This window comes from Rosa chinensis, chromosome 1 (genome assembly GCF_002994745.2).
Source record: "Rosa chinensis cultivar Old Blush chromosome 1, RchiOBHm-V2, whole genome shotgun sequence".
Taxonomy (NCBI): domain Eukaryota; kingdom Viridiplantae; phylum Streptophyta; class Magnoliopsida; order Rosales; family Rosaceae; genus Rosa; species Rosa chinensis.
The window spans coordinates 26,909,566-26,922,035 of NC_037088.1; the positions used below are offsets into that span (position 1 = coordinate 26,909,566).

At 36.1% G+C, this 12,470-nt stretch overlaps 1 long non-coding RNA gene across 5 annotated transcripts; it reads right to left on the minus strand.

Annotated features, from left to right (window-relative positions):
* Nucleotides 1–7,745: 7,745 nt before the first annotated feature.
* On the minus strand, nucleotides 7,746–10,510 carry LOC112192185. 5 transcript variants are annotated; one of them, XR_005804413.1, is made up of 6 exons: nucleotides 10,295–10,510; nucleotides 10,074–10,121; nucleotides 9,876–9,994; nucleotides 9,719–9,786; nucleotides 9,183–9,629; nucleotides 7,746–8,060 (listed from the first exon to the last, which is right to left on the minus strand). It is a non-coding gene; the product is annotated as an uncharacterized LOC112192185 (long non-coding RNA). The 5 variants fall into 5 exon arrangements; XR_002933405.2 differs by lacking the exon at nucleotides 10,074–10,121 and having other exon boundaries at nucleotides 9,918–9,994; XR_002933404.2 differs by lacking the exons at nucleotides 9,719–9,786; nucleotides 10,074–10,121 and having other exon boundaries at nucleotides 9,918–9,994.
* Between the last annotated feature and the right edge of the window lie 1,960 nt (nucleotides 10,511–12,470).

Below are 12,470 nucleotides of genomic sequence, written 5' to 3' on the forward strand. Positions count from 1 at the left end.
GACTCGCTCCTTAGAGTCATATATGACACAAGTTTACAAATTAAATTGTCACAACAAATTAACCATAAATGCTCCTCAGAACTTACTACATAGCGAAAGTCTTATCAACAGTAAAGTCACAAAATTGGCTTCCTATCATAAAGCTGCTAACCCAATGTCTTAGCTTTAGCCATGATAATCCTGAATAGTGCACCGGGTTGCCACACAACAAATCCGGTAAGCTTATGAAAACTTATATGAGTAAAACTCAAATACAACAACCAAACAACTCACACTGATGATAAGGAAAATAACTCACACTTTGATTCCTGTCAAAACGAATTAAAGGAAAGCAACTCACACTTTGATTCCTTTCAAAGTGAAATAAAGGAAAACAACTCACTCTTTGATTCATTTCAAAACGAAATAAAGCAAAGCAACTCACTCTTTGAATCTTTTCAAAATGTACTCATGAATTGGAAATAACCTTGCTCTGTTATCCTATGAGATACCTTGGCAGACAGACTAGAGCTCTAACTGAATTGCAACCATAATCGGACCAAAAGCATGGTTACTCAATTTACTGCCTAAAGCCACCCAACGACCTTAATTCTTCGGGCCTCTCTGTCTCTCGGAATAAAACATTTAAAGAAGTCACACAAGACTAAAAATGTTACACAAATCTCAATGCTTTTCAGAACAATAGAAATCACCATTACCACGATCGTTTGTTTTCCGAAAATCCACATCTCAAAACAATAAATGAACACATTCATGCATAATTCTTTCATCACCCAACCAATCCGCAATGATAATATATATATATATATATATATATATATTTCACGTAAATAAATAAATATATATATATACACACACGTAGTCATTCATTCAAGAATGCCACAAATACTAACTATAGTTTGCTATTAAATAAATAACTCCCAAAACACCGTTCGTAAATGAACAATGTGAGATTACTCACCTCAAAATTCCAGCTGCATCTTCACATAATTTGTAACTTATAGAACGCACTCTGTCAAGCACCTAAGGAAAGTACAGTCTCAATTCAGTACATAAATCACAAAGCAATTAAAGTTCGAATCCCTCATTTAAACTAAAACCCATAAGTAATGCCAATCGAGGAGAAACGTCATTCAAGAACACCTAAAGTCTCCGAAACACTCTTAGGATCAATATGTCAACACGACAAGCCAATCCATTGGTCGGATCCTCATGGATCGAAACTGATGAAAACCCTAACATGCTCATACGATCTCCAAATGCTACAAACCATATATCAAAACGCTCGTATCGAAGAGTAGATATATTTGGTGAAAGAACTTACCCCAAACATGGTCGGATGCGCCGCAAGTGGCTACAAGTGCACCGCACTCGCTGTTGTGCCAACCTCCAAACCAACTCAATCCAACTATCCAACTAGGAGACCTCAACATAAGGATCAACTTTAATACCTGGGGTTTTGGCCGATTTGGCCTAGATCGGTCGAAATCAAGCTAGAAAGCTGGAATCCACTGTTCACTGTGAGTTGAAGCTTCTCTAGTAAAAATAGATCAAAACCACCACCAAGGGTCAAAAGAGGAGGCTTCCGCGAGCAAACAAGATCGTTTTGAAGCCCAGCTGTCGCTGGAGATCAGAGAACCGATCCGGCTAGTTAACATCAAACTTCACAGCCACGATCCGCCGTGATCAGTGCAAGTCACCACAAGAGACCACCATAGGGAGGCCTGAGATGATGAGACGAAGCGATCTGGGTTGGCGCAGTCGTTGGAAATCATTGAAAAACGTGGGTCGAAAAATCGGGTCCTGGTCAGGTCGACAGGAAGCTGAGAGAGTTTGGATTTCTGGAAATTTCTGGAATTTGCCCAAAAAGGAAATTTTCGGATTTTGTGAAATATTTCCGAAAATTCTCTATTTATACTAAAATTTTTGAAAATAGAAATAACCTCCGCTGATCATTACTTTCTCATACGCACTCTGATTCACGCGTTTCGCATGTCCATGAACACGCTCTATGATTTTATGAAGAAAGTTTTCGGGGAAACTCTATGTATAAAAAGTCAACATTCGTACCCACTAAAGCTATGCGTTTCGAATAATTATTCGTCCGAAAATAATTCCAAAACACGAATAACATAGAGCAAAGCAAAACAACAATAATTCATACAACTGGTCCATTATTAAATTCAAGAATTAAATAACGAAAAGCCAGGTCATCACAATTGCACTAGTACATTCATAAAAAAAAAAAAATTTAAAAAGTTACAAGACCTGCCTTGGATTTCACCCTGAAATCCAAAGTGGTCCTATGAGGCCTACCTTAGGAGAAATTCTACCAAAAATTTGGTAAACTTCCCCTAAAAATATACTACCCAAACCTGTAAAAGAAACTCAACTCTCCTATTACACATTTCCAACCTCCAACTCCTAAAGCCTACGTGCTCCCATAATAACAACCAATTCCAACCAAAAGTACATATGAACCACTATCCTTAAATCTCGATCATCAAATTTTCATACGAAACAAGTAACACTAATTAATGTTATCTATTTTAAGCCGGAAATCGATAATACGAAATAAATATCTAACACTTCATCCGTAGCTCTCACCAAGTGGTAACTACCCGAGTTACCTCACTCGTAGCACTCACTAGATAACCGCTAAGATCATGTCATCAGTTGCACTCATCAGATGGCCACTAGGATCATGTCACTAGTAGGACTCATCAGAAGGTCACTAGGATTATGTCACAAGTAGCACTCATCAAACAGCCACTAGGATTATGTCACCAGTAGCACTCACTAGGTGGCTACTAAGATCAATTTGTAAATAGTACTCATTAGGTGGACATTAAATGAAAGATGTCGGATGAACGGCTTACACTAGACAACTACTTTTTAGCTATACTACACTTTTTAGCTATGAAGAGTAATGCAGATCAGATGATGCATCGGAGGATACTGCCGACCAGAATAGTCTTCTCACTCTTTCTAAAATGTGGAATAACACATACAAAATGGATAATGACTATAAGGCACCGCCGATTAGTCAATCATGCTATCTGGAGGGTACTGCCATCCGAAATACTAGGAGGCGATGGCTAGAGAGTACTATCGACTAACCATCTCATGTCATTTGTAGGGTACTGCTAACCAGATGATGCATTAGAGGGTACTGCTGATCGGATTACTTGCCGACTAAGACTTTCTTTTCATCTGGAGGGTACTGCCGACCAGATGACACATCACAGGGTACTGCCGACCGGATATATATATTATGGAGGGTACTGCTGACCAAAATATTATTTGGAGGGTACTGCCGACCAAGTAAGCCCTCAATACATTTGATAATATAATTAACCCCATAATTTAACCTCTTTAATAACATAAATCATAAGCCTGATTGCCTGAATTATCGACTCTCCACATCTAATCACTTACATCTCAAGGTGAGGAACATAATCATGATCACATCCCTTAACATCTCTCCACGTTACTCAAAATTTAAATTCGGGGTATTCATTGAAAATTCGTAACTCAAAGTAAATATTTCAAATCCAACACTCCTATTGGAAATAAAATAGCATTCCATCAATTCATATATCATAATATTCAACTAAAATTAAGCTCTTATCGAAAATAGACTATAAACCATAAATTCAAGCTCAAGACGAAACTTCAAAACCGTTTTAATTAATTCGTTGTGAATTACTGAAAATCTAATCTCATATCGGAATTGGCTTAAACTTCAATAGTTTCGTTAACTTAATAATTCAATTAACCTACAGAAAGATCACAACGATCCAATAGTCGGATCGTCATAAACCAAAATCCAAACTTCCTGAAATTTTGAAATTCAGATTACTCACCAATCGTTCACCAATTTCAACAAACATTATATCAGCATGTTCGTAATATCAAACTCTACCTAACAAGTCAAACCAAAAGGGCAAAAGCGGGTGCACACGCCCTTATAAGCTGCCAAAAGTGGCGGTGCATGGGGCCCTCTAGAAGGGGAAAATTGTAAAGCTAGCAAGTACTGAAGACATCCCTAACATGGCATGAAAACACGAGATTGTTTTATTCGAAACCTTCTGTTAGAATCATTAGTATTCAAATATTTCCTTGATGCCCTACTAACCCAGAATGTTGATGAAAATTCACATTTTTGACTGCTAGTATCATCTGTGGAGCAAAATTGTTTGCTATTGTATTAAAAGAATTCAATTCACCATGTCCTACTGAAGGGGCTAAATACTGGTTACTACCCTGTGGTTTGGCTCATGTGAGGCATATGTTTTATGATGTGGTGTTGAGGTGGCATGCATAGTTAGCTTAAGAGTGAGTCCCACTATTATAAAATATTTTTCAACAAATAACCTAACCATAACATGGACTCACATAACGGAAGACTAACGGATTGGACTTATTAGATCAAAATTGAAAGGAGAAGGGTGTTTTTGATTAAATTAGGAGTTTAGGAACTGAATTGACTTTAGACCCAAACCACAGGGTAGTAACCAGTATTTAGCCCTTCTGCTTAAGATGTTCATTTGGTAGAAGCAAAACTAGCATATCTGGAATGGGATTAGCCGAGTCCAATTATTTCAAACATGAGAAAAAATCACTAAATTAATATTAAATCCAATATCGCCTTCCAAAATACTAAAGAAATCATTTCAAGAATATTTATTTCTGAAAAATTAGAATCGCATGCATTTTAATTCAAAATAAATTTCCACTCATAGTTTATTTCTAAAACCGTCAAATGTAGGGATTCTTATCGAGCAATGGGTCAACACCTTGTCCTGTACAAAATTATAACTCGTAAATGATGATTCAAAATTAGTTACGATTCTAAAACAAAACTGGAAAACCCCTCGCCCATGTAATTCGTCAAATATCTAAAATCACATCAGAATCAATCCAAACTTCAAGGGTTTCGCCAACTTAATTAATTTAACATTCAAATGAAAATTGAAGACGATCCAGCGATCGGATCTCCTCGAAATCACAATTTAAAATTCCAAATTTTCAGAAATTTCGGCTGATACCAATCTTCCTTCGATTTTTCCCAAAATCATATCTACAAGCTCTACAAGCTAATCACAACACAACCAACAAAATTTGGAGGCCAGAGTCGGCCCTGCACGCCCCCACGCTTCACCAACAGCTGCCTCGAGCCAACCCCTAAATTGGGTCATAACACCTATGCCAAAATCTTCCTCTCATCAACCCCTTCTATTCCTAGAACTATAACAAAGTCCAGAAACTAACCAATTTACCAAAAATTACCTAAAAAGCCAGAGAAAAACCCTAGAAATTCAATCGTTCGATTCGGCCTCCACACTTCAAATTGGATCAAGAGACTTGGAGGGATTGATGTGTGTTCAATGAGCTTAAAAGCCCAAGAAGAAACGCGAGTTCCAATCGAGTACCCGAAATGATGCCTCCACTACCTTTCTCGCCTTGCTGTTACAATTCAAATCGTGCCACCAAACCACCACAGACTTGAAGAGGAAGGAGAGAGATTTCCAACAGCCCAAATTAGCCGCCAGATGACAGATATATTGCTGGAAACTAAAACGTGTGGGGATCGCGGTTGAGAGAGAGAGAAAGTAAACAGGGTAATTAGGGTAAGTTTTTGAAAATAGTAACTTTCCAAAGTGAGACTTCCTATTTATAGTAAATTGTCTAAATAGTAATTTTAGTTTTCTAACCATAACTTGTGCATATAAACTCCAATTTGAGCGTGCCGCGTGTCCACAAACTCGGTTTGACGTCCTCTACAACTTCTCTGAGGATAATTTTCCCAAATAAGGAACGAAATAAAAAGTTAACTTTTTTGTGCCACTAAAAGTATCAAAACGAAAGCAAAAAGTAATAATAATTGTTGTTTACCGTCCGAATAACTAGTAAACCGGTAAATTGGGATACCGGACATTAACAAGTAACATAGAAGCACATGTACCCTTTGCTACTTGGCTTTCTATCTTGCAATGATGATATATATTTTTTTTTTTTCACCTTGATACCATATGAAGTTCATGATTTGATGTGCAGGAAGCCATTGTTTGGGCCTTAAATGGGCAATAAGAGCCCCGACTTGTTGCACTCCTTCTACAAGTCTTATATATATGTGACTGCATTTTCACTTGTTGGATCACTTATTTAGATTGGTGGCAATGAAAAGCTCTACTGGGTTGTACATATATGCTTCTGGTGATTGATCTTTCTGTTAGTTCTGTTACTAATGAGAACTTTTTTTGGCAGTGATAAGGGTTTCTTTGTTGATATTTTTGTGAGAGCATCAAACACACCAGCCATAAAGATATATGAGAAGATGATAATCTTTAACTTAATTTTATGAACTGAATTTTAGCACGTGTACTGAAACTCCATTCAGTTAGTACTTCCTAGATAGAATAGATGCTTAAACCACCTTTTGATACTTGCAGAGTCCCATATTGAATCAATTAGCTCTGAAACTCGTCTGTGATCTTTATGCCTTGGAACAAATATGGAAAGACATTGGAACCTATTGTATTGTTGATTTTTTTTTCTTTTTCTATTCAATTATGTAGCTGCTGCATAATATGTGGTGCAAGTATATATGTATTTATTTACAACTCATGCAATATTTCTTTTGCAGTTAAATGATCTTTGTGGGGGAACAGATTTTGGGAAGCATGAAACTGCATCACTGGTGGCAGGGGATCAACTAATGTATCAATAGCATACTGAATAATGAATGATACTAATCACAGCTTCATATTACTAAAACTCCATTCAGTTGGTCTATCAATACTTCAATAGCACATTGACAAATGAATTTTGGACTACGCAGATGGCTACCTTATCTCTAGTGTATAATTTGATCGTAAAAAGAATTTATTCAGCTTGCCCAGTTAATTTGTATTGATGCATTGGTGAATACACAAACACACGGTACACACCTGTGTGACTCATGGTGACAAATTTGCTTTCTTGCTGGCTCTATTGCGCCAGTATTTACTACTTATGAATTTCTGCAAGTCATATTGCATATATATTCAGGTGGATCTCTTTTGAAGCAACTGCCCTGTTTGGAGATTATGTTTGTCAAGGAATTTATTCTGAATAATTCTTCTCTTTGTCGTCTTGTCCTTTGGCAATGTAATCACTTTACTCAAACTAAAGTTCTTTAGGGAGTTTGTAAGTTGGTCCATTAAGAATGCACCATCTTTTAACAATAAACTAGGTAATACTCCTGCACGATGCTGTGAGTTTGTTTTTTTATTTTCTCAAATTTCTTTGTAATAGTCACAATTGTAATCTGAGAAACTTAAACTGAGAATGTTATCACTCTAAATTTACAAAAGCTAGTGTTTTACTAGAAGAATGGAACTACTACTGATATTCTCTTTGGACTTGCAATAAGAAAGAATGCATCAATATTTGCCAACAGAAAAAGTCAAGCTATGGAGCACAAAGGAGGTGCATCAATCCCCGCAGATTTCTTGCCTCCGATAGTGATCAGAGGAATCATATTTCTGCCTAAAAGCGTAACATATCTGCTAGGGATCCATACACAGTTGTCTAAGAAATTGGAATTTGTGAGTTGCAGCAGAATAGAATTTGTGATCTGTAGACTAATCCTGTAGAGTTTGGCCAGAAATTGCAAATTGTTTCAGCTAACTAATTTTTCATGTTTAGTTGTTCAGGGAAATGATTTGGGAAGTTATGCTAGTATAAGAGAGGTACTCGATCATTCATTATGCTGGCATTTCTGTAGTCTCTATTCATTATGTAATGCATTTGGTTCTTTGTGACTGCACAGACAGCTTTAATTTTTTGAAATCAGCAGTATCAAGCAAAGCATGCATTTAATTTCACAAAACTTCAGTATACTCATCTGAAAAAATGACACATCTGGTTGAAGGTGAAATTACCTTGGGAGTTCATTACGCTTTCCCCAATGCTTATCAATGACAAAGTTGATTGGCATGTAAAATTTACCAAGTCAAAGGACAGATCATTACTGCACTTAATTCTCTTCTTATCAGCTTCAAGATCTCAGTTACCTGGAAAAACAAGAGAAAAGGCTGGATTAATACAGAGCTTTAACAGGGATACTATTATGTTTGTTAAGTCCATTTCCTTTTTTATCTAGAGAAGCAAACAAAAAGGTCCATACTCATACACTCAGTAAGGTAAACCAATAAGAATCACCAAAAAACAAATTGACCCAAACTATGCAGAGAAACTGAAGCATTATTTGCAGGTCAATTTAGTAACATTTCAATTCTCACTTCCATTTCAAGACCAAAAAATGTAGGGTGTTGGTTTATGAGGTAAACAATAAAGAAAGTTGATTGGTAATGACTACTTTTCGGGTTTCATACTTTGAGAACAAATCCCTGACTTTCAACTCTAATAAATCTTCAATAATAGTTCTTCCAAATTGTTGAACTGATCCAAAACTGTTTAATCTGATCATGACATCCATGGAACACCCCAAATCACATTAAAAAAGAACAACTTCAGTTCTGCATTATGAACCTTGTTTGATACCTCCCTCAACTGCCCAGTTTTCCAAATTCTTAACTTTCATGCTGTATTTTCTAAAATCAAGTCATGATTTACAGTTTGATGAAAAACAGTAGTAGAACAGAAAATACCAACAGATGTAAGCCAACAGCCATCATCCTGATAACGGATTGGGACAAAGGCAAGTTTTTTGCTTCATTGCTAACAAGCATCACATGTTTATCATTGCTGAATGAAGGCTATCTATGGCTACATTAATTTCTACATATTCACTTCCCCTGCCATAAGATTGCACATCAGTCATCTAGTTTTCAGTTTTGGGTGAACAAGCAAGTATACCAAACATACAAACTAAACACGAATTTCCAAACAGCATGAATTCACAACTGAAGGAACACAACCAGACTAATTCAGCACTGCAGTCATTTTAAAGTAAGTCTAGATATTTATCCATCAATCATCTCGGATCAACTTTGACACTCAGAAACAGATTAAGCATGCAAATAAATGAAACTCCACCTTTGGAGAATTTATTCAAAGAGGTAATGTTCTTTTCTAACCTATTGCTTGATTCATAATCCCACAAATCCAGTAATGTAAGCAGCAACTAAGACCCATCTGTCTGATTTTATATAAAGAAGAGAAAAGATGCATACCTTTGATTTTGATTGCTGCTCGGAGCACACCCACAAAAAGATTCTGACTTAGCTCTCGAGTCCCTTTTTTGGGTCTGAGAATCTAAATTAAATTTTCAGCAATGCACCATAAACAACCGATGATTCCCAACTGCAATAGATTTGATCTACTCGGTTGAGAGATCGATTGATGAACTTCCACTTGAGATTTAATCTTCTCAGACCCAAAAAAGAGCTTCAGACAACCTTCAGATTCAACAGCCTCTCTCCTCACCGCAATAGGCAAATGCTGTGTGCTATAATCCCCAGTTGGGTCAACAGACGCTCTCTTAAAACAAAATGCTCTTAGAAATGAGGTGGAACAATACCAATGCAGACTTGTCAGCCAAAACAGAATCATCTACAGTTTTTTGGAGTCCATGTACTCTTGTCCGGTGATTTTATAATCTTCGAATTTGGAGGACCTATCTGAACCAAATGAAACTAGATTACAACCCTTCAATAAATAACCAGAGAGGATTGCACTAAAAAAAAATAGTGATCTTATCAGGAGTTACCGAAATGGGAAAGATGAGATTATCAATAATGTCAACATGCTCAGAAACAATATGCAGGCGTGCATCAGCTATATAACATATAAAACACAGTTCAGTAAGTATTAGCATAGGATCAATGTTCAAAGACTTCATTATTCAATTCGTAAAGTTGACTTACGAGATATTGGTTCAGCTGATGAAAATCATTCAATTCGTAAACGAGATATTGGTTCAGCTGATGAAAATCATTCTGGCTTTCTCGATTCCACCCTTAAATGAGATGAAAGTAGTCGGGTCCTGCACTATATGCCAGCAATAATGACAAGGCATTCAACTAGTTTGCTTTTGTTCTAACCACTTAATTTGCTTATATTACATTTAAGCACTAAATACCACAGCTAGATGTCTTTTATTCCAAACAAATCTGCAACACAAGACAGGACATTTAAAACAAGCTACATGAATCGAAGCATCCAGTTTAAACCATTTAAAATTCTCTAGATTCAATTAGTACACTTCAATAATTTGTATATACATGAAACATGCATCAAGTAATATCATAAGTGGATAACACTTGATAAAATTTGTGAGGCTCACCTCCCATCTATAAGAATCAGTATGGTCCTCCAATATGAGTTTGGTCAACAGGTTTGCACTGCTTCCAGCACAACCTTTTTAGCTCGTTTCATATTCAACAAGATCAATATTTGGATAAGCAATAGGAAAGACAGTAACTATAATACATAGCACCTTCAGAAAAGAAGAGTTTCTGCTTTTGGTGCAGCCATATAATTTGGTAGCGCCAGCAAAACAACTTTCACAGATCCATCCATCTATGGAAGATTACTCATTTCAATGTTTTATTAGTAAATGGTTTCAACAAGTCCGAATTTTTAATCTCAATCATCATATGAACAAAAGAAAGTCCTCCATGCTATAATTCATGTCCACATGAAAACCGAGTTCTGAACTGATATTCTAACATGACTAAAGAAAAGAAATTAGCAAAAGCATTCTAATAGCAAAGTAACTGGCATTAAAAAGTCATTGAACTTTATAAAATTGGCAGGACCATTAATAAAACTGGCAGGATGAGGAAAAGCATCACAGACCTGATTACGAGACGGAGCATAAAAATTTCAAACAAAATTAATATTGTGTACAACTCAACTAAAAAGATCTACTAACCATCCAATTCGGTGAAAATTTGGTCCAAGCCTCAGATGCCTTGTCGTAGGATGTAGCTAAGAACATTGCTGAGTCTACTTAATTTGCTTGATAAATTAAATTTAAGTACTAAGTACCACAGCCCGATGTCTTTTATTCCAAAAAAAATCTGCAACACAAAACAGGACCTTCAAAACAAGCTACATGAATCAAAGCAACCAGTTTAAACCAGTTAAAGTTGTCAAGATTCAATTTAAACCAGTTTAACACGTATGATGTACGTGTTAATTTGATCACTGTAACATTAGTACACTACTGATATCAGGAAATAATGATAAAATAAGTCAGTTGAAGTTGGAAAGTTGACTGGTTTGTTGGTTTCCATACATTTTAGAAGAGAGGAAGAACAAAGAGGATTATAGTTTGGTCTGCCTAGCCATTCGACATAGGAATATAGGATGATGATTCGTATCCTGATGATCAACCACATTTCCAACCAGGTATACAAAACTACATTGATAAAAATCATTTTAACTCAAAGGTCGATCTCACCGTATCTTGACGATTAACCACCTTTCAAAATTCAAACCAAAGAGGATTATAGTATGATGTATGAATCAACTCTCTTTACGATGATTCTATTCAATAGATATGATGTTGTGTTTGGTAGCTGAGAAAAGTGAGAAGAACGATTTCAGGGTTGGCTAGTGGATAATTGAAAAAGTTTACAATCAGTACCAACTAAAGGCCACTAATAATTTCTATACAAAAAGTTCTAAATTGAGCATTTTGGTATACGAAATCTGAAGCCCAACCCATTATATAGACACGACGGCATTAACACTGTTTACTCTTAGGCCCCGTTTGATTGGCCGGAATGTTACCGTGGGAAAAAAAATTGTATTAATTTTTCATTCAATGATGGAATGGAATTGATTTAGCATTTCCATTTATAGTGTTTGGATGGATTCAAGACTTGAGATTAGAAAATGGTTTGAGAGAATTGATTTGTTAATGATTTTTCAATAATGCTCAATCGAATTAAATATGGAAGATTAAAAATGAATGAGTGGAGATAAGAATTATGAATTGACCAGATTTTATGTAGGGCTAAACAAGGAAATTTTCAATTCCATTGAGTGAAGGAATTGAAATACCACACTCTAGATGATATTTCTATTCCGCCTTTTTTATGAAATTGAATTCCGGTCAACTCATTTATTTTACTTTACTTTCCAGATTTATGACTCAACCAAACACGACAATGTAATGGAATGGGAAAGTATTTCACATTCCAGATTTGATTTCCTGGCTAACAAACGGGGCCTTATGTCATTACTCATTTGTTAGAGGGTAATTTAGTACTTTCATAAGTTTCCTCTCTCCTTTTTTTTTTTAAAGCATTTCTCTCCTATAGGCCCGCTCACCTGCGGGACGAAAATAAAGGGACAAAACGGGACAAAACCATCCCAGCCGTTGGATCTTAATTCAGTTGATCAAACGGACAAAACGGCAAACCATTAAAACAAATTTTTTTTTAACCTATTATCCAATCCCGTTTAGTCTCAACCAAGACTCTACGTTCAGTCTTGGGTTCTTCCTCCTC